Source organism: Ursus arctos, unplaced genomic scaffold, assembly GCF_023065955.2.
Source record: "Ursus arctos isolate Adak ecotype North America unplaced genomic scaffold, UrsArc2.0 scaffold_7, whole genome shotgun sequence".
NCBI classification, from domain to species: Eukaryota; Metazoa; Chordata; class Mammalia; order Carnivora; family Ursidae; genus Ursus; species Ursus arctos.
In genome coordinates, this window is record NW_026623089.1 from 27,106,410 (window position 1) to 27,124,566 (window position 18,157).

Genomic DNA, 18,157 nt, shown 5'->3' on the forward strand with positions numbered 1-18,157 from the left:
AGTGAGTTACCTAGGGTCACACAAAATCTTCATAGCAGAGATGGTTTTGACATCAGCCTGATTCCTGGTCTAGTTTCTACCTGGAAACAAGTGTTGGGATTTGGGATCTATAAATTACAAGGCCCCTCGATACACGGGATCTCACTAGGTGCGTACTAGCGATCCGTCAGCTGTATATCACCACCCCTGCTTCACAGGTGAGGAGACTGAGGGGCTCTGGGAGGAAACATGAGACATACTCTGTTGGGTCATCTGAGGAGAGTTTAATAAGACAACTATTTACAAAGGTGTGGGCAAGGATTAGAAAGCTTACAGGTAGGAACGCCTGGGTGGTTCAGTCGTTAAGTGTCTGCCTTCGGCTCAGGGCGTGATCCCAGAGTCCTGGGATCGAGCCCCGCATCAGGCTCCTCCACTGGGAGCCTGCTTCTTCCTCTCCCACTCCCCCTGCTTGTGTTCCCTCTCTCGCTGGCTGTCTCTCTCTCTGTCTCTGTCAAATAAATAAATTAAAAATCTTTAAAAAAAAAAAAAAGAAGGCTTTTGGTAATGGTGGAGTATCCCGGGGCCAATAACGGTGGGAAGCCATGACCAACCCAGGTGTCCAAGGGGGAAGGACCGATGCAGAAGAGTGACCAGAACAAGCAGGGAGAGCTGTGTGGAGAACTGGGGCCTCAGGAGGGAGAGGCAGCCCCCCCCCCCCCCCCCCCCCCGCGGCAGCAGTAGCCAGGAAGGAAGGGAACCAAGGACTCCACGCCCTCTCTCGCTGGCGACCCCATTTGGTCAAACCCCAGGAGCCAGCTGATGCAGACTGCGGCCTCCCAAGTACACAACAGGGTGGGGATGGGGGGATACCCAGCATGCAGGCGGGAGACGGGACTGGCCAGTAAATGGCAAGGGGATGACCTCAGGGCTCCTAAGCCCAAAGCTGCAGTCTTTCCTGCCACCTGCTCTGCCCCCACGGTTTCTGGCCCTGTCTCACAGTTTTGCCTGACCCGAATGAGATGGCTGGGCCTGGAGGTATAACCTGGCATGAGGAATGGCTGTCCCTCCCTATGGCCACTGTAGGAGGAAGCAAGCACTGGCATCAAGCGATGACAGGTAACAGCATCTCGCCTCCCCGGGAGCATGTTCACATCAGAGCAGAGGCCTTCTGGAAACCCAAGGTGTTCACCCAGCAGAGTGGACCATGGGAAGACCTTGGGCTCCCTTCCATGGGCCCACACTACAGACAAAGATCTGTCCTAAGAGTCTGCACACCATGGAGCTGGCATGGAGGTCAGGTAGGGTAGATGTCACACACACACACACACGTACACACACACACAGGAAAGGGAAAATCAGGGCCCAAAGAGGACATCACCCACCACTTCTTTTGGGGCTGACTCCCCACTTGATACAAGATGTGTTAGGGGATCCCAGGGAAACTCAGATTAGAGCCCTCCTTCCCTTGGCACTTCCCAAAAAGGAAGCTAGGCTGACAGATTAAGGTTGTAGGGAAAACGGAGATGATGGGACCCAAGAAGGATGCTAGAGCTCAGAGCTCTGGAGCACTGAGAGCCTGGAGCACGCCAGGGAGCCCGGGGTTGTGCAACCCAAGAGAAGGAGGGAATGGGGGCTGGTGGCAGCAGGGCACAACCACACTGTTTAAACTTGACCCTCCAGGTCCCATCCCAACTGGTATTTACAGAGCCATTTCCAGGGTGGGGCTCCGTCTTCCTCCTTAAAATGGGGGCTTCCCAAGGCTAGGATCATGTCTTTTCGTTGGACTAGGCACGTTTGCAAGCGAGCCTTAGCTCAGCCTCTGTGTGGCCTCCTGAGCTAAGCACAGGGCTCTGATCTTAGGTAGGGAACTTCTGTTCACAGGACCTCCCCACTGAGAAGAACACAAACCTAGGCCCCCTCTCCCTATCCCGGCCCCCTCCCACCTGCACCCCTGCACACTGGGAGAAGGAAGGAGAGGAGGAGAAAAAGGCCTTCCCAGTCTAGGCGTAGACCTGCCCAGGTGTGTGGGGGGGACCAGCTCACCATCTCATTAATGTGGAATTGTTTTTAGGTTAATAATCTTGCGTTAATTTTCCCTTAAAATATTGTCTTTGACCGTTAAATGCTCACACTGTTATAAAAAGAATGTAATAAATGATCTTGAAGCAAATTCTCCTGCCAAATGTCATAATTTATTTGCATAATTAGCTCTTAATTTTAATTCAATATGCAAATCCATGCTTCCTTTCCATTGCAGCCGCCTGCTTCCCAGCCGGGCGGCCATGAATTTACTGTGTAGCTCTCTCCACGGCTGACAGAGGCGGGGGTGGGGAGGCAGGCGCCTTCTGGGGCTGGTGCCTGCAGGAGGGGCTCGGACACACAGACTCAGACAGACAGGCCCACGGGGCCCCTGGCACAGAGATGCGAGCTCCCGCGGATGGTCCTGCGTGGACACCAGAATACCAGCTTATAGACGGACACACGTGGAGATGCACCGACACCTATCCCAGGCAGAGACCCAGAGGTGAAGGTGTACGAACCCAGACTCATGAGCTGACACAGTAAGAAATCCATGGGTACCCGCTGAGATACGTTACACAGGCAGACACACCGTCATGCAAAAACACGTGAACACAGACTCCCATGAAGTCCCACGGCCTCGCAGATCCAGACAGATGCACTGACATCCAGAGACCTGGGCACAACCAGGTATGCCTCCAAATGCAAACACACAGAGAGCCAGCCAGTGAGCAGAAGTTCACGGGCACAGGCAACACTCACCATGGAGAGATCCACAGGGCTAGGGACAGTTGTGCAGAGTCGGCCTTGCAGAGACACGCAGAGCTGTGAGACCACGAATGTTCATGTGCACACCTGTAACAAGACCCATCACATGCAGAAACACGACGGCCCTAGAGAAAAGCCAAGATGTTACGTGGACACTGCCGCACATGCAGGATTTGGCCTTCAGGTCTCCACAGCAAGATTTCTGAGGCATTGCAGGGCCTGTGGAAGGAGCCCTGAGCTTAGGGTCAAGGGACCTCATGCTCGTACCAGTGCCATCTCCCGCTTGCCGGGAGACCCTAAGTAAGTCACATCACTTTTTAAAAATAACAGCTTTACCAAGATATAATTTATATACCATGCAATTCATCTATTTAAAGTGTGTAAGTCAATGGTTTTTTGTTTTGTTTTGTTTTTAGAGAGAGAGCATGAGCCAGCGCGAGAGGGGGTGAAGGGGCAGAGGGAGAGGGAGAGAGAGAATCTTAAGCAGGCTCCATGCCTATTATAGAGCCCTACACGGGGCTCGATGCACAACCCCCAGATCATGACCTGAGCTAAAATCAAGAGTCGGACGCTTAACTGGCTGAGCCACCCAGGTGTCCCACAAGTCAACGCTGTTTCGTAGACCTACAGAGTTGTGCAACCAACACCATAAGACGTTTTAGAACATTTGGACCATCTGCCCACCCCCAACCCCATTCTCATTAGCAGTCTCTCCTTCCCCCCAAATACCCCCACCCCCAGGCCTAAGCAACTCTTAGTCTATTTTCTTTTTCTGTATATTTACTGATTCTGCACGTTTCATATAAAGGGACTAAAAGAATGCATGGTCTATTGTGATTGGCTCCTTCCACTAAACACAGTCTTCAACATCCATCCTTGTTGTAACATGAATCAGTACTTCATTACTTTTCATGACCAAATAATATTCCATTGTATGGACAGACTACATGTCATTTATGTATTCACCAGTTGATGGACATCTGGGTTATTTCCACTTTTTGGCCATTATGAAAAATACCACTGTGACCGTTGTACAACTTTCTGTGGGGGCCTGCGTTTTCATTTCTCGTGAGTAGAACTTCATCTTGCCAGAGTTTGGTTCTCCCACCTGTGAAACGAGAGGGAGTTCATTCCATCAGAATCTCACAGGCCTGTCCAGTTGCATTCATTTGTGATGAACACGGTGTTCTCATGCAACGAGCCCCCCCCCCACAATTACCAACACAGCCACCAGACACATGACATAGCCCCACAGGCACAGGTGCCCCCAAGGCAGCCTTGACCCCCTCAGGGACCTGGTCCTGAGTTGGGGCCTAGAGAGAAAAAAAATAGAAATGCAGTCAGAGAGACTGTGATAGCTACAGGGAAGGTCGTCCTGAGTCAGGGAGCGTCTTTTCACGGCCAAGGAGGTAAATTCTGGCACTGGGGAGGGTGGGGGCAGCCAACAAGATGGGTGGAAAGGAAGGGTGTGAGGGCGAGGTTAGTGATGGACAGCTGAGTCAGGGTCTGGTCTGAACACCAGGGCTCGTGGGTCCCACTCACCCCCCCCCCCCCAGATGTTTCTGCTTTTTCCTCTCCCCACCCAGCCTACGCTTTGTCTCCCTGCTCCTTCTCCCAGAGGAAACATGACTCCTCCCCTTCCCCAACAAGCTCAGGAGACAAAAGGGATCCTTTTCCAGGGTAATTAAGGTTCAAAGTCAGCAGCTCCTCCCAAGAAACCGATCGGGTTTGCCCTGAGAGAGCCCTTTAGAGCTGGAGGGATGGCGAAGGGAGGGGAGACAGGGACAGACATGACCAGGAGACAAGAAAGTGAACTCGGACACCACCGGGCTGACACTGGTTTTTATGACCATGTATTGCCTGTCAGCGAAGTTCAATCTTTAATCCTCCTCTTTAGGAGAGGGGTTTATGCAGTTGGGGCCTGGTTAGCTACAGACCCCAGACACTGCCTCCCTACTATCACAGAAGTCCTGGATGGCTGGAAAACGTCTGAGTGGGTGTGTGGGTGTGTGGATGCCCACCGGTGTGATGGATGTGTGGTTATGGTGCTGTTGTGTAGCAGTGTGTAAGTGTGCAAGTGCGTGTCTGTCCCCGACCCTCTCGGCCCCCACCCCCACCCATGCCCCCCGCAGAAGGCTCACTGTGCGGCCTCAGCGGAGTTTCTAACCTGGAGTGATCGCTTTCCTGATTTGCCACTTTAGTACTCTTGTTAATGAATTTTTAATCTTCTTAATGACATTAAACACGGAAAGTAATTAAGGAAAACAAGTTTGAAACTGCTGACTTCAACCCTTTATTCACAACTATTTAATGTAGAATTAATTTGATTTTGCCCATTATTCAAATGAACACGCTACCTTCTCCTCAGCCCCAGGCCTGTCCCCTTGCCCCCTCCCCGCATGCCCAGGGACCCCCTGTCTTGTCACCCAGTTATCATTGACCCGAGTGGGTGATGTTTCTGTGTGACATGTCTGTGCCGGGGGGCCTGGGTGTGATGCCCACGCCAGTCTCCTGGAAGTTAAGGAACGAAGAATGGCCTCTCTCGGTTGGGAGAGAGAGTGAGGAAGGAAGATGGGGGTGGGGCTGAAGAGCTAGAATGGTGCAGACTCCTTTCCATCTCAGATTTCCAACCTAGACACTCAATCATCAGCCCTAGGTGGTCCACCTCTACGCTCAAATGCTTGGCCGTTGGGGGCATTCGGCTCCCAGGTATTTGGTATCAGCATAGATCTGTAGACCTCAAGGTCGTCGGGTATCTAGAGACTCAAATGTTGAGGTCCCATGAAGTCCAATTTCAGGCCAGTTTTCAAAATTTCACTTTCAGAATTTCAGAGAAAGAAGCTCCTCCCCTAAACCCTGAGCCTTGGGCCATTATCTGGGTAAGGCTAAAATGAGCAGGTCATAGCTGTTTGAAACTGGTCCTGGCAGCAGCAACTGGCCCCAATCTGTCAGCCAGTCTGAGCCTGAGTGGGTTCTGGACTCCGACCCCTGGATGAGAGGGAAGACAGGGTCTATAGGAGCCCTGGGGCCACTCAGGTCCTGGGCCTCAAAGTCCTCACAGCTGGGGGTAGCTCAGAGAAGGCTGCGGTAGGTCACCCCCAGCCTCTTGACTCCTGCCCCCCAAAGCCCTCTCCCTTTACCCTTGGGTCCCAGATCTTGTTGTGTGTGTGTGTTGTACCCATGTAGTGGTGAGGACAGGAAGGTTGGGGTGGCCATGACTCTAAGAGGCCGCTGAGGGGACTGGGGAATCTCAGTGTGTGGCCTCAGGCAGGTGTGACTTCAACCCCCGCTCTGGACCTCTGCGTGACTTTGGGCAAGCTCGGACCTCTCCTTTCCTCCTCTCCGAAGTGGGGAGACCGACTCCTAGCTCGAGTTGTTATGAAGATTAAGTGGGATGTCACAGTGGCCTTCCCATCAGTTCCTGGCAGTTTCAAGAATGTGCCAGAGAAGGAAAACTGAGGGGTTCTGGGGCTAAGGATCAAAAGAGGGTCTCAGGAAGCCATGGATTTGCCCAGATGCACTGAGGGTGGGGAGGGGAACTAGCATCAGAGCGCTTCCTCCCTCTTACCCTTTGAACATCCCTGGAAATTTTCCTTGGCTTCATTCCTCTGAGTTATATTGCCAAGAGGGGTTTTCTCTCTTCCTCCCTCTCCCTTACCCCTTCCTCTTGCCTCTTCTCTCCAAACAAGCCTCCCCCAAGCCACTTCACTCATCTCAGCTCCTGGGAGCAACCAGCCCTCCCCCCCACCCCCCATCACTCTGCACTGAGCCATGACTGGGCCTGAGCTGATGCGGGAGTCTCGCGCCCCTTCCTCCCATTCCAGGGACTTTATGGGCTGAGACGCTGCAGGCTCTCTCACTTCTCTCTCCCGCGCCTCTCTCCATCATTCTCCATGTTTCTTTCCTCCTCTTTCTTTCCTCCCCTGCCGTGGCCTGCCTTGATCTTGTCTGTCTCTCCCTATCTTCATGTGTCTCCACCTGTCTCAGCTCTCTTTCTTGAGAGACCAGGGATTCTAGAACATTTCCAGCTATACCTATCCAGGGCACACTCTCAAGAAAGGAAAACTGGCGGGGCTACTGGAAGGACCCCACCTTGAGGATGCCCCATTTCCCCTTCTTGCTGACATCCTAAAGAAGGGCCAGGAGGAAGAGGACCTGATCGAGTTAGCACACTCGCACCTCCCACACCTCCTCCCTCAGCCCGACTCTCTCACACTCAAAACCTTCTCACAAAGACCCGCACTCTCTCACCCCCCCACATGACAGACAAACTTGCGCCTCACACACAGACACAAGCGTGCGCAGGCACAGATACACACAGACGCACACGCACACACACATACACACGCAGAGATCCCACAGGCGCCCAAAAGCACAGGGCAATGATTAATGTCCCCTCAGAAAAAGAAATTATATCGAATAAATTAAACTACTGTGGCAGCAAATTGAAAAATAAGGATGTAAATGAGGTTTGAATACTTAATATCGAAGACAAGGGGGGGAACAAAAAGGGATCGCTGGGTCCCCTGAGAGGGGAGAAGATGTTCCTTCCTGCTCCCCAAATCAACTCTGGCTCCTGTCCAGGGACCTCAGAGCTGGGGGCTATGGTAGTATGGGGGCTTCAGTCAGCACATGAAACCCTCTCTCTAGTGGCCATTACAGAGAAGGTCCCAGAGCCTCTAGAAAGGCTCAGAGATGGAGGATGAGGAAGAGGTGGTGTAACCACCTGGTAGCATGTCAGAACTCACCCCCGTCAGGCCCCAACACACAAGTGAAAACTGGCTTCCAGATCCAACACACGGGCCTCTGAAGGCTCATCCTGGCTTCCCTGAGCCCACTGTCCTCCCCGGCCCTCCCACCCCGAGTACCCAAATACATCTGATCACATAGGCCTTGCCCAGCCCTCAACTCAACCCCAGAGCTGCATACTCAGAACTCACCTGTCCCGTCACCACCCCGTAGGTCCTAGCGCCCCCAACAGCCTGACCACACCACAGACATTCTTCCTGCCAACACCCCGGTATTCACGGGGCACAGTCCTACCCACACCAAACACCCCAAAATACATAGACTCTTTCCTTGGAGCCCATCGGGACACACCCTTGTCACACGCACACACACACACACACACACACACACACATCTCTCTCACACACGCACGGATGGTAGTCCCGTTCCTGGGCCTCAATACCCTCAGAAATTGTGGGAAGGAAAGGCTTTAAGGGAGTCCTCCCTACACACACACACACACACACACACACACACACACACACACACAGGAGCACTTCCAGCCAGCCTCCATCTTTCGGTTTCTCTCTGCCTCCCTCTCTGGTGCTGTCTCAGTTTCCCTCATTTTGCCCGTCAGCCGCCCTTTCCCTGCCGCCTTTGTCTCGGACACCCCAATATATCCCTGCCCCCTCCTCCCCGCCGGTCGCCGGGCCCTGGGCCGCCACCCCCGCCCCCACCCTGCGGCACCCCCGCCCCTCCCCCTCCTCCGCGGCTCTCGCTGTCGTCTCTGTTCATATATATTTAGTATTTATTTACAAGGCTGGGTTTTTTCCCTGGGCGGGAAGCCAGCCGTGCACAGAAATCCTTAAGATGCTATAAAGCTGGTGAGGTATAAAATGGAAAGTGGTTAGTGCGCTGTTTGGAGATATCTCACCGGCGGCCGGGGGCCCGCGCCGCCCAGCCGCCCGCTGTAAATCTCCCGGAGTTTAGCGCGCTTGTTTGGATGCGGCCGGGACGGGAGGGACCGGCCGCGAGGGCAGGGGCCGGCGGGACAGGCCGCCCCCCCAGCGCCGGGGGCCCCTCAGGGGAGACCGTGACTCCCTCCTGAAATGGGGGTGGGGTGAAGGGGGGCTGGAAGACGCCTTTCGGGAACCAGAGGCTCCTCGGCTGCGCCTCTGCCGAACTTCGCCTAGACCCCAGGGGGGACCGAAAGAGAAGGAGTGAAAGCCTAGAGCCCGGAGGGCCGCCGTCCGAGCCCGGGGACAGAGACCTTACAATACCCCCCACGTGTGACCCCCTCCCCCAGTGTTTGGGCAGGGAGCCAGGGTTCCTCCCGGCGGGGCTGGGGGCTCTCACACAAGGTATGCCACCGCCGGGGTGCAGGGGCCTCTCCCCGGTGGGATCATAGTAGTTGCTACGCGGAGGGCTGCAGGTGAAGGATTTAGCCCAGTGTCTGGTACATAGTAGCTGCTCAGTGAGTGCTGACTCGGTGATTTGTGCCAATCTGTCCCGCGCTTTGTTCATCCATGTGTTTAGTTAGTTGCTCATTTACTCGTTTATTTTGTCAACTATTCCCGGCATCCATCCACTCATCCATTCAGCAGCTTTAAGCTGTGTGATTCCGGGCTCTGTAGTGGAGAATTCTGCAGAAGGCAACCGACCTCCCAGGGGAGCTCCAGTCCGGAGGGGGCGCTAAGATCTAAACCAAGAGGGTGAAAGAGCCACTTCTGCGTTCAGTAGCATTTCAGCTCAGCTTGCAGGAAAGGGCTTATCCCACCCGGAGGCATGACATCCCTGTCCACGTCAGCAGGCAGCGGGGGAGCCCTTTGACTTCTTGTGGTCTGAAAGTTAAAGGAGGAGTGAAGGAGCAACTAGACTGTGAACCCCCAGAGGGCAGGCCTCATCCCCCATTCATCCCGGCCCCCTAACCCCAGCAGAGGTTGGAGCCAGCTCTAAGGAGCTGTCTGTCAGTAAGCGCCCTTTGATTGATGAGTTGGGAAGGCTGAACTCTGCCACACTCCTCTCTCGCTCTGGAGGGATGACCCACCTGTCATACAGCCTGCACACGCATGTCCCAGCTCCCCTGGACACATGTCAGGAGGGCCGGGAGTAATGACAGGGAATTCTTAGGTGGTCACTGCCCAGAACTGGAGGCTCAGAGGAGCCAGATCTGTGTCACATACCCATGTCCAAGCTGCTTTTTCTGTATCGGTTCATTCATTCACTTGTTCATTCATTTATTCAACAAGTGGTAAACAGGGAGTCTCCTGGGCCAGGGCCTGAGGACAACGCAATTCAACATTACTTAGTCCTGACTCTCCAGACGTTTACAGGCCAGGACAGCTGTAGGGCAAACACACTAGAAATGACAGTATCGAGAAAATTATGCCAGGAGCCAGGAAAGCTGTAGAGAGGACTAGAAGGTTCCCAGGGAAGAGAAACTGCTGCTGCTGCTGGCGAGTAATAATAATAACAACAACAACAACAACAACAACAACAACAGAATCCCGCAGGCGCCTTGGCAAGCGTTTTACAGTATTCTGAAGACGGCTTACGTGCAGCAGGCCTTGCAGAAGACGGACACATGGACGGGCAGAGATGAGCCTGGTGTGGCGCAGTGATGCCATTTCAGAAGAAGCGTCGCAGGCAGAAGCATCGCATGAGCCAGTGCACGGAGCTGGGAAGTTGCTGGGTGGGGAGTGTGCAGGGGAACCCCCCAGAGTCCAATCTGGCTGGGAAGGATGGGCATGGAGGAGAGTACTACTGGGAAGGCTTGGAGAGAGGGGTAGGAAGGGGCCAGATCACAAAGGGCCATGACTATCAGAGTCAGGAGTTTGTACTGTATTTAGGAGGCAGTGGGGAACCATTGAGGGTTTTGAGAGGCAGAGTGACATGATCAGAGCTGTGCTTTAGGAAAATGAATTTGGCAGCAGTGTGTAGAAGAACCGGAGAGGGGGAGCTGAGACAGGAGCCCTGCTGGGAGGAAGACGCCACAGCTGGTGACCGGCGCAGGTGCGGCACAGGGTTCGGGGGTGAATTGAAGAGGCCTGGGGAGCTGCAATAAGGGGTCCCCTGGGGAAGAGTGGTGATGGTGAGGCAAAGATGGGTGCCAAAGAAATCAGGAAGCATCTCCGAAAGGGCACAGTAACTGAAGGTACAGATGAGGACAGGGGAAGGGCTGGAGGCTCCAAGGTCTCTGCGAAGGTGAATGGGTGGGTGCAGGGCTACCAACAAAGTGGGGCCTCACGTGTTGTTGCTGGCTTCGGGAGACACGTGCAAGTCCGCTTGCCAGGTATGAGGCTTGCATTGCCAGGGTTGTGGGCTCGGATCTCTAGAGAAGCTTGGGATGAGAGCTTAATGCTTCCATGACCTGTGGGTGACAGCTGAAAGTTCCCAAGCGGTTGAGACCTCCTGAGAGTCTGGAGAGAATAGCAGAGAGCTGGAGTTGGAGCTTTGTGCCGTGGCTACATTTAGGGGAGAGTGTAGGGGACAAAAGAGACAGAGAAGGAGGGTTAGAGATGCTTGGGGGGTGGGGGGGGGAGTGCAGTGGGCAAGGCAGCCAAGAGATGTGTGAGTTTTCCCTGAGAGACTGGTATTCCAAGGCTTCCAGGGGATGGGGCCTGTGCATCACAGGTGGGGTCTGGTGGTCAGGAGGTTGAACAGGAGACCGTGAGCAACCGTGTGGGGAGAAGTGGGGCCGGAAGGACCCTCAGATCTCAGCACACTCAGGGGCTTATTAGGTTCATGCTGGTTATTTGGCTACAAACCACAGAGCCATGCTCTTCTTTTTGAGGGAGGTGGCACCCTTGTCTGGTCATCCCCTGGACAGGTTTGACCGTCCTTTTCCTTGACATCGGAGATTACCCTCTTCCGCAGCTGGCTCCCTCTATCTTGGGCCATGCTCTAGCCCCTGGGCTGGTGATGCCCAGGCCCCCCAGCACCCCTAGAACTGTGGGGTTTAGGAAGTAGAGGGGACAGGACCCAGAACCTCGTTTCCCATTTAGGAGGAGCAAGGCATGGGAGGCGGTGCGGGCCCCCACCCTCCCGGAGGGGACTCGCAGTCCTAAATGCCCCCGCGCCTTCTCCATATTGTGGGAAAAGCTGCTGCATCCATCACTGTCAGGCGCCGAGTTTGAATAAATTTGAATGCACTGAGCCGTGGGCTGCAGTTTCTATAATATCACTTTCCAGTTTGAATATTTCACTTACTTTTTTTTTTTGAATTTCTTTTTATCCAACAGTTTCTCCTTCTTTACATCTACTGCGGCTGCAGCCAAGCTCTGGAGGTAGAGAGGACAGTGCCTTGAGGGTGTCTGAGATGGGAAGAGCCCAAGCCTTTGGCGGGTTTGGCATCTCTGTCCTCCCACCCGCCACCCCCACTCAGCACATGTGCTCCCAGGGCCAGGAGCTCCATCTCCCCCCCATTTGTGTAGATGAGGAAACAGCTCTTGGATCATGAGCCAACCTCAAACTTCCACCCTTCTCTACGGGCAGACCAAGTGTGCCAGGGTCCTGCTTCTTTCTTACGGAGGCTGGAGCCCCTCACCTAGAGACCCTCATCATATGCGAGTGTGCACACGTGCACGCACACACGCACACGCATACCTTCTGATATAGTAACTTGTACCTAAATGTTAATGGCAGATTGCAATTTCCCACTAGGAAGCTAGCTCCTAAGTCCCTCCGGCCACTGTCCTGCCTGCCCCTATTAATGAGGACCCCCAGTTATGGATTCCTTCTCCATCTCCCTGTACCCCTTCACTCTCCATCCATCAGCATAGTATCATGCCTTCTGGACAGGGGCTGTTGGGAGGGAGAAAAGACTAGTGTCCTGGCAATGCCCTCCAGAGAACCACCGCTGGTTCCCAGCCACAAGCCCCATGATTTGCTAGACTATGGTTAGTGCCATCCCTACTCCTTGCCCAGGGCTCAGGGACTAGGGAGAACTGAGGTGCATGCAGGGAAAGAGAGCATCCTGGAACAAAACGACTCAGGACTGCATTCGAGGATGGGTCCAGATGGGGTTGGGGAAGTGAGCAGGCTGGGAAGGGTTCTGGGGACCCTCTGAGTCTGTATTTTTCTATAGTGGCATCTGGTCACACTGCCCCTTGGACCGTACATAAGGCACCTCCGCTACGTGGATAATCTCGAGAGGGCAGTGACCATTTCGGAGGCTCGGTGATACTGACAGCCATGAGGACATTCTGCTTTATGGGGCACATTAATTGGCTCGAGGGCCACTGAATGCCCTGACCATCTAAAAAGGACCCACATTGACCATATGTGGATCCTTGCACCTCCAAGGAGTCATCCAGGCCATCTCCCAAAGAGACATTATTCATAGAGCACGTGCTCCTCGTCCCTGCCAGAAATGGCACTTCCTTTCGCTACTGCTCACCCCCAACAACGCCCACATCTGCCACACAGTGGGTGCGCATGGGGGGCGGTGTGAGGGGAGCAGGAAGCAGAAGGCTCCAGTGACTCTGTGACTTTTGGAGGAGATTCTATGGCTCCCCGCTCTGTGCCTGGTCCTACGTGCTTATAGGTAGTGGAAAAGGCAAGAGACAGGGAAGAGATGGTCAGATTTGGGGAGCTCAAGATGTGGTTGGGGAGGTGAAATTGTCATTAAGAGTAATATTTATTTCCATAAGAACTAGGATGATCAGTAGGGGAAGAAAGGGATAAAGAAAGGGGGGGGTAATCAGAAGGGGGAATGAAACATGAGAGACTATGGACTATGAGAAACAAACTGAGGACTTCAGAGGGGAGGGGGGTGGGGGAATGGGATAGACCGGTGATGGGTAGTAAGGAGGGCACGTATTGCATGGTGCACTGGGTGTTATACACAACTAATGAATCATCGAGCCTTACATCGGAAACCGGGGATGTACTGTATGGTGACTAACATAATATAATAAAAAATCATTAAAAAAAAAAAAAAAGAGTAATATTTATTTCTACTTTACATTTTGCTATGGTCAAAGGGGGTTTGAGCAGATTTAGGACACACACACATGCAGGGATCAAAACAGTTTACAAAAAGAGGTATGGTGACTAACATAATATAATAAAAAATCATTATTAATAAAAAAAAAAAAAAAAAAAAAAAAAAAAACAGTTTACAAAAAGAGAGAGGACAATCGGAAATCACTGAAAGGTAGGAGAAAGATAAATGGAGGAAGGCTGTGGTCAGAGGAGCATCTGCAGTTAGCATGGCCATTGCAGGATGGGGGCTTATGTTGTAATTGTCCATCTTTCAAGGGGCTTACCTGTATGGGTTCAGGTAGTCAGGGAAGGCTTTCTGGAGGAGGTGGAACCAGTCCAGGGATTTGACAGATGGCAGAACAAACCGGAGCGGCATTCCAGCGGCAGGGCTGGAGTGAGGAAAGTCAGAGAAAAGGAGCTGAACATGTGGCAAATGTTGGGTCAGGGAGGGGTTGGCAATGGGAGCAGTGAGTTTGAGGAACAGTGAGCAGGTGGCAGAGATACAATACGTCCAGGGGACAGTAAAGAGACGAGAGTCCCTGTGGGCCGTTGATAGAGAGGAGGTGGGGTGGTCAGTGTGCTGGGAACACTTAGGAGGTGGCCCAGACTAGCTTGGCCTCACCCCAATATTTCTTAATTCTAATACAGGTCCCTCAGCACTCTCTTCCTGCAGCCCCTCTTCCCCTTCTGCCCCCCATGAGCTCAGACTCAGCACCCAGCAAACACAGCCCTCACCAAGGAAGGGTTAGCCATACCAAACAGCCCCCCCCAGAAGGAGGCCCATACCCCTCCGAGGGCAGAAGCCGAGTCTCCCCTCCCCCAGCGTGCCCCCGCTGGCCCTGGGGTGGGAGGGGTGCAGTGTGAAGGGAGAGGCTCTCCTGCCGCACCATGACAGATGATTGACTCGAAACAATATCTAAGGCGATCAGGATAAAGTGCTGGCCATTTCAAGGCTCAGCAGAATTCAGATTCTAATTAGACTTCTCACCACATTCCAAATAAAAATGGTTCCCCTGGTATCCTCTTTGCCTATCAGGTGTCTCTCCCTGATCGCTGGAACAAAACGCATAAAGAAAGTGATTAAAGCCATAACAAAGGCATAAAATTGGAATTATCGCTGCCACCACATCTGGGAGCATGGAGTGTCACCACACCGCCCCCTCCTCCCCAAACCTGCACACACAGAAATACTGTCCCACCCCAGCTCCTGGCTGGGCACCTTGCAATGACAGCCATCAGATGGGTGAAGAGGTAGGGGGATGAGGGTTCGGGGGGAGAGACGGGATTGGGTGGGGGCAGAAGGTCCACGGAGCCAGGGATTGGAGATCAGGAGGCAAGTAAAGTGGGTAAATGAGGGGCTCCAGGCCTGGGGAGCAAGGGGTGAGTGGTCTGAGGAGTGAGGGATGGGCAGGCAATGGTCACTGTCTCTAGTGTCTAAATATTTGCCAGTGGGACAGGTCATCGGGGCTCTTGCCTTGATGACCTCACCACCCCTAGGACATACACGCTCACGTGTGTCTGCACACACACGTAATCAGGGCTTACCACAGGCTATAAATTGTTTCATGCACTCCACGTGGTGTCCATCTCTGTGGGGAGACACCACAAGTCCCCCGACTGACCCACTGCCCAGACCCCTGGACCTAGTGCTGGTTTCCAGTTCCCATTCTCTGCCTGCTTCCAACAGGGGGCACCCACCTATAGAGACTACTAGGTCCCCATCGGTCCCCAGCATGTGTGTCCACAGGTAGCACACAATGCAGAGACCCTAGTCCCCTGTACTGCACACCAGCACACATGCACACACGCACATGTGTACCATGCCTCTAACAATCCCCCCACACACTGCCCCATGTGCTGGAAACATAGCAAAGGCGCCCCATCTCTGTGGGGCCCTGGCCTCTGTAGCTCTTCTGTCTCCCCTACTGCAGCCCCCGTCTGCCCCTCACAGCGAGCCTGGTACCTGGTACGGGGCAGCCTTGTTCCCTGCGTGGGGTGGGTAGGCAGGCGGGAGGTCCAGAGGAGGGTGAGGGAGTGGGAGCGGGGCTCTGAGCGGGGACGATATAAAATTAAAAGGTAAAAAGCAGGAACGCAAATGGAGGGTGCTTTCAGCTTTCACATTATTAATGACTCTTCAAAAAATCGGCGAGTTTTCCAATCTTCTCTGAGAAGCGCTTGAAGGAGCTCACAGATGAAACTGACCTTCAAAATGTTCTTTGGTCTTTAGTTAAGAAATTCGCTCGCCATTATGGCATCATTAGGGAAACAAGGATAAAATTACTCCATGGTTAATGACCTATAGTATCTCCCCACCAAAATTTGTTTCAGATCTAATAAAACTGTGCTTAACACACTCGGATGAGTTATGAGGACTGTTCTGCAGGGTATTAAAATGTGGAAAATAGATTTTCCGAAGCTGGGGGGACTGGACTTTTTGAATCAGATAGCAGAATGGAATTTTCTGGGCAATAAATTCTTCCATGTCTCAATTTCATCTCGCGCTCTCTCTCTCCTGCCTGCCTCTGCCCCTCTCTCTCTCTCCCTCACTCTCTCTCCCCCACTCTCTCTCTGTCTCCCTCTCTCTGTCTTTCATCTTTTCCTAAAATACTGAAGCAACACAGAAACATTTCAAATTTGAAGCCTACATAAACTTTGAAAAAAGCAGAGTGACAAAGGCCGTCTGTGTGGGGTAGCGTGAGCCTGCATGTGTGTGCACACGTGTGTTTGTGGCTCCTGTCTGCCGCACAAGGGTGGAAGCGACTCCCTCCATCACCTCACCCAGTGCCTCTATACACACCCAAGGTAGGACTGACACCCACCATTTCTCTCGCCAGCCACGCTGCCAGATCTCACCCTCCGCACCAAAGTCACAGGGCACACCCCTGCTACTAACCCTTCCTGGCATCTCCCCACCCGGGCCACCATACACACCAATGCCAGGAGTCAGCCTATGAGATCACGCCTGCCCTGTCCACCCCAAACTTCTTGGGGATGGGAAGGGGGTTGCACTGCCCTCATGAAGGGTCACAGCTGCCCTTTTTTGCACATGTGCATGCACATCAGCGCATGCGAGCCCTCTTTATGGGGCACACCCAGATGCCCCGGCCAGGCAGGCGGGAGGCTGAGACCCGAGCCCCGGCCCAAGTACTGGCCGAAGGTTTTCGGGGGCTGGGTACTGCCGCGGAGAGAGGTGGCTGGCGAGGTAATGGCATTTTGCTCTCTTTAAACTTTAATCTTTCCTATTAATTCCCTGCAACTGGAGAATGTGTGAGAGTTAATGTTCCGTGAACGTGTTTCGCACTCGGCAGTCTCTTCGAGCTAATTACCTTCAGGTGCTAAATGGAGGGAAATTGCAATCCATTTGGATGTGAAAAAATTTCGCCTTCCCGTCCCCTGTGAGACATCCTTTTTCCTGAGTGCTGCAGAAAGAATGCTCTCTGGGTGGGAGTTTTTTTCCTAATGTTTTTTTTCTTCGGCCCTCTCCCCCGCCCCCTTTGTCCAAGAGTCTGGGTTTTGCAGGACGGTGGTGGTTGGAGACTGGAGGAGGCCTGGGCCTTGGCACAAGGTCCAAGTCTGGGGTGGAGGCCAGGTGGGGAGGGACTTACATGCAGGGGAGATGCCCAGGCTGAGAAACCAGCCCCTGCCCCATGGAGGCCTTGGAGTGGAAGTGTATTTACACGCTTAATAACACGCTTATTACCAGTGTTTCTCAGCTGCTAGGTTTTGAATACAGATATAATAGAATTTTACAAGCTACATAAAAGCTGTCCTTCTCCTGGACCCTGAACTGGGGTGTCTGGTAGGGCGGAGGACAGGGAAATGCGAATGGAGACAAGGAGGGAGCTCGAGGAGGAAGAGAATGTAAATGGGTCAGAGAACTGGACAGAGAGAAGAAGGGAACAGTCTGGGGAGAAGATGGGCCTCCAGATGGGGCTGCATGAGGGCCAGTGGGGAGAGATGGGCGGGACCTCTGTCTCCATCCCCGAGAACTGGCACCCACGATAAAGCGTGAAGGCCAGGAAAGTCTACTCTTGAAGCCTCGCAGATCTCAGCAGAGCACACCCACCTTAGTGACACACCCATCCCTCCAGCCCCATTCTGACCTCCGATCTCAGACATCAACCTCTTTCAAGCCTCACAAGAAGAAACATCTAATTTCACCTCCTCCCTCTGCCCTGGATCCAGCCTACCAGCCTTTGCACACCCCATTCCTTAACCTAGGTTGGAGCAGGGAGCTGCCTGGATGTAATATTTTGCTTCCACCCAACAGGGAATGGTTTGAATTAAAACACACATGACAGAGCCCTCCCACCCCCGAGTGAGCAGTGCTCCGCTTGAAAGAGGATTTGGACCCCCACGATGGCCCTGGGTTTTACCCTCCACTTGGAATTCTCTCTCAGATCTCACCCGTGTTCTACTTGTGAGGGAAGAGCCATTCTTTCTAACACTGAAGAGCCTTCTTTGAGAGAATATATTGGGAAAATATTGGAGTGGCTTGGGTTTACTTATTTGTTTAAAGTTTATTCTTAAGAGTTTCAAATATATTTTTAAAAAATCCATATACCTATCAACTGGTTTCAACAACTATCAACATATAGCTGATCTTACTTCTGTCCGCCAGGACTATTTGGACACAGACATCAAATCAGTTCACCCATAAATATTTTAATATGCATTT

The 18,157-nt window shown here is 53.0% G+C and overlaps 1 long non-coding RNA gene across 1 annotated transcript; it reads right to left on the reverse strand.

The window, feature by feature from the left end:
- Positions 1-251: 251 nt before the first annotated feature.
- LOC130543021 (uncharacterized) lies at positions 252-18,011 on the reverse strand. The gene is made up of 2 exons (XR_008958019.1): positions 13,764-18,011; positions 252-3,874 (listed from the first exon to the last, which is right to left on the reverse strand). It is a non-coding gene; the product is annotated as an uncharacterized LOC130543021 (long non-coding RNA).
- Between the last annotated feature and the right edge of the window lie 146 nt (positions 18,012-18,157).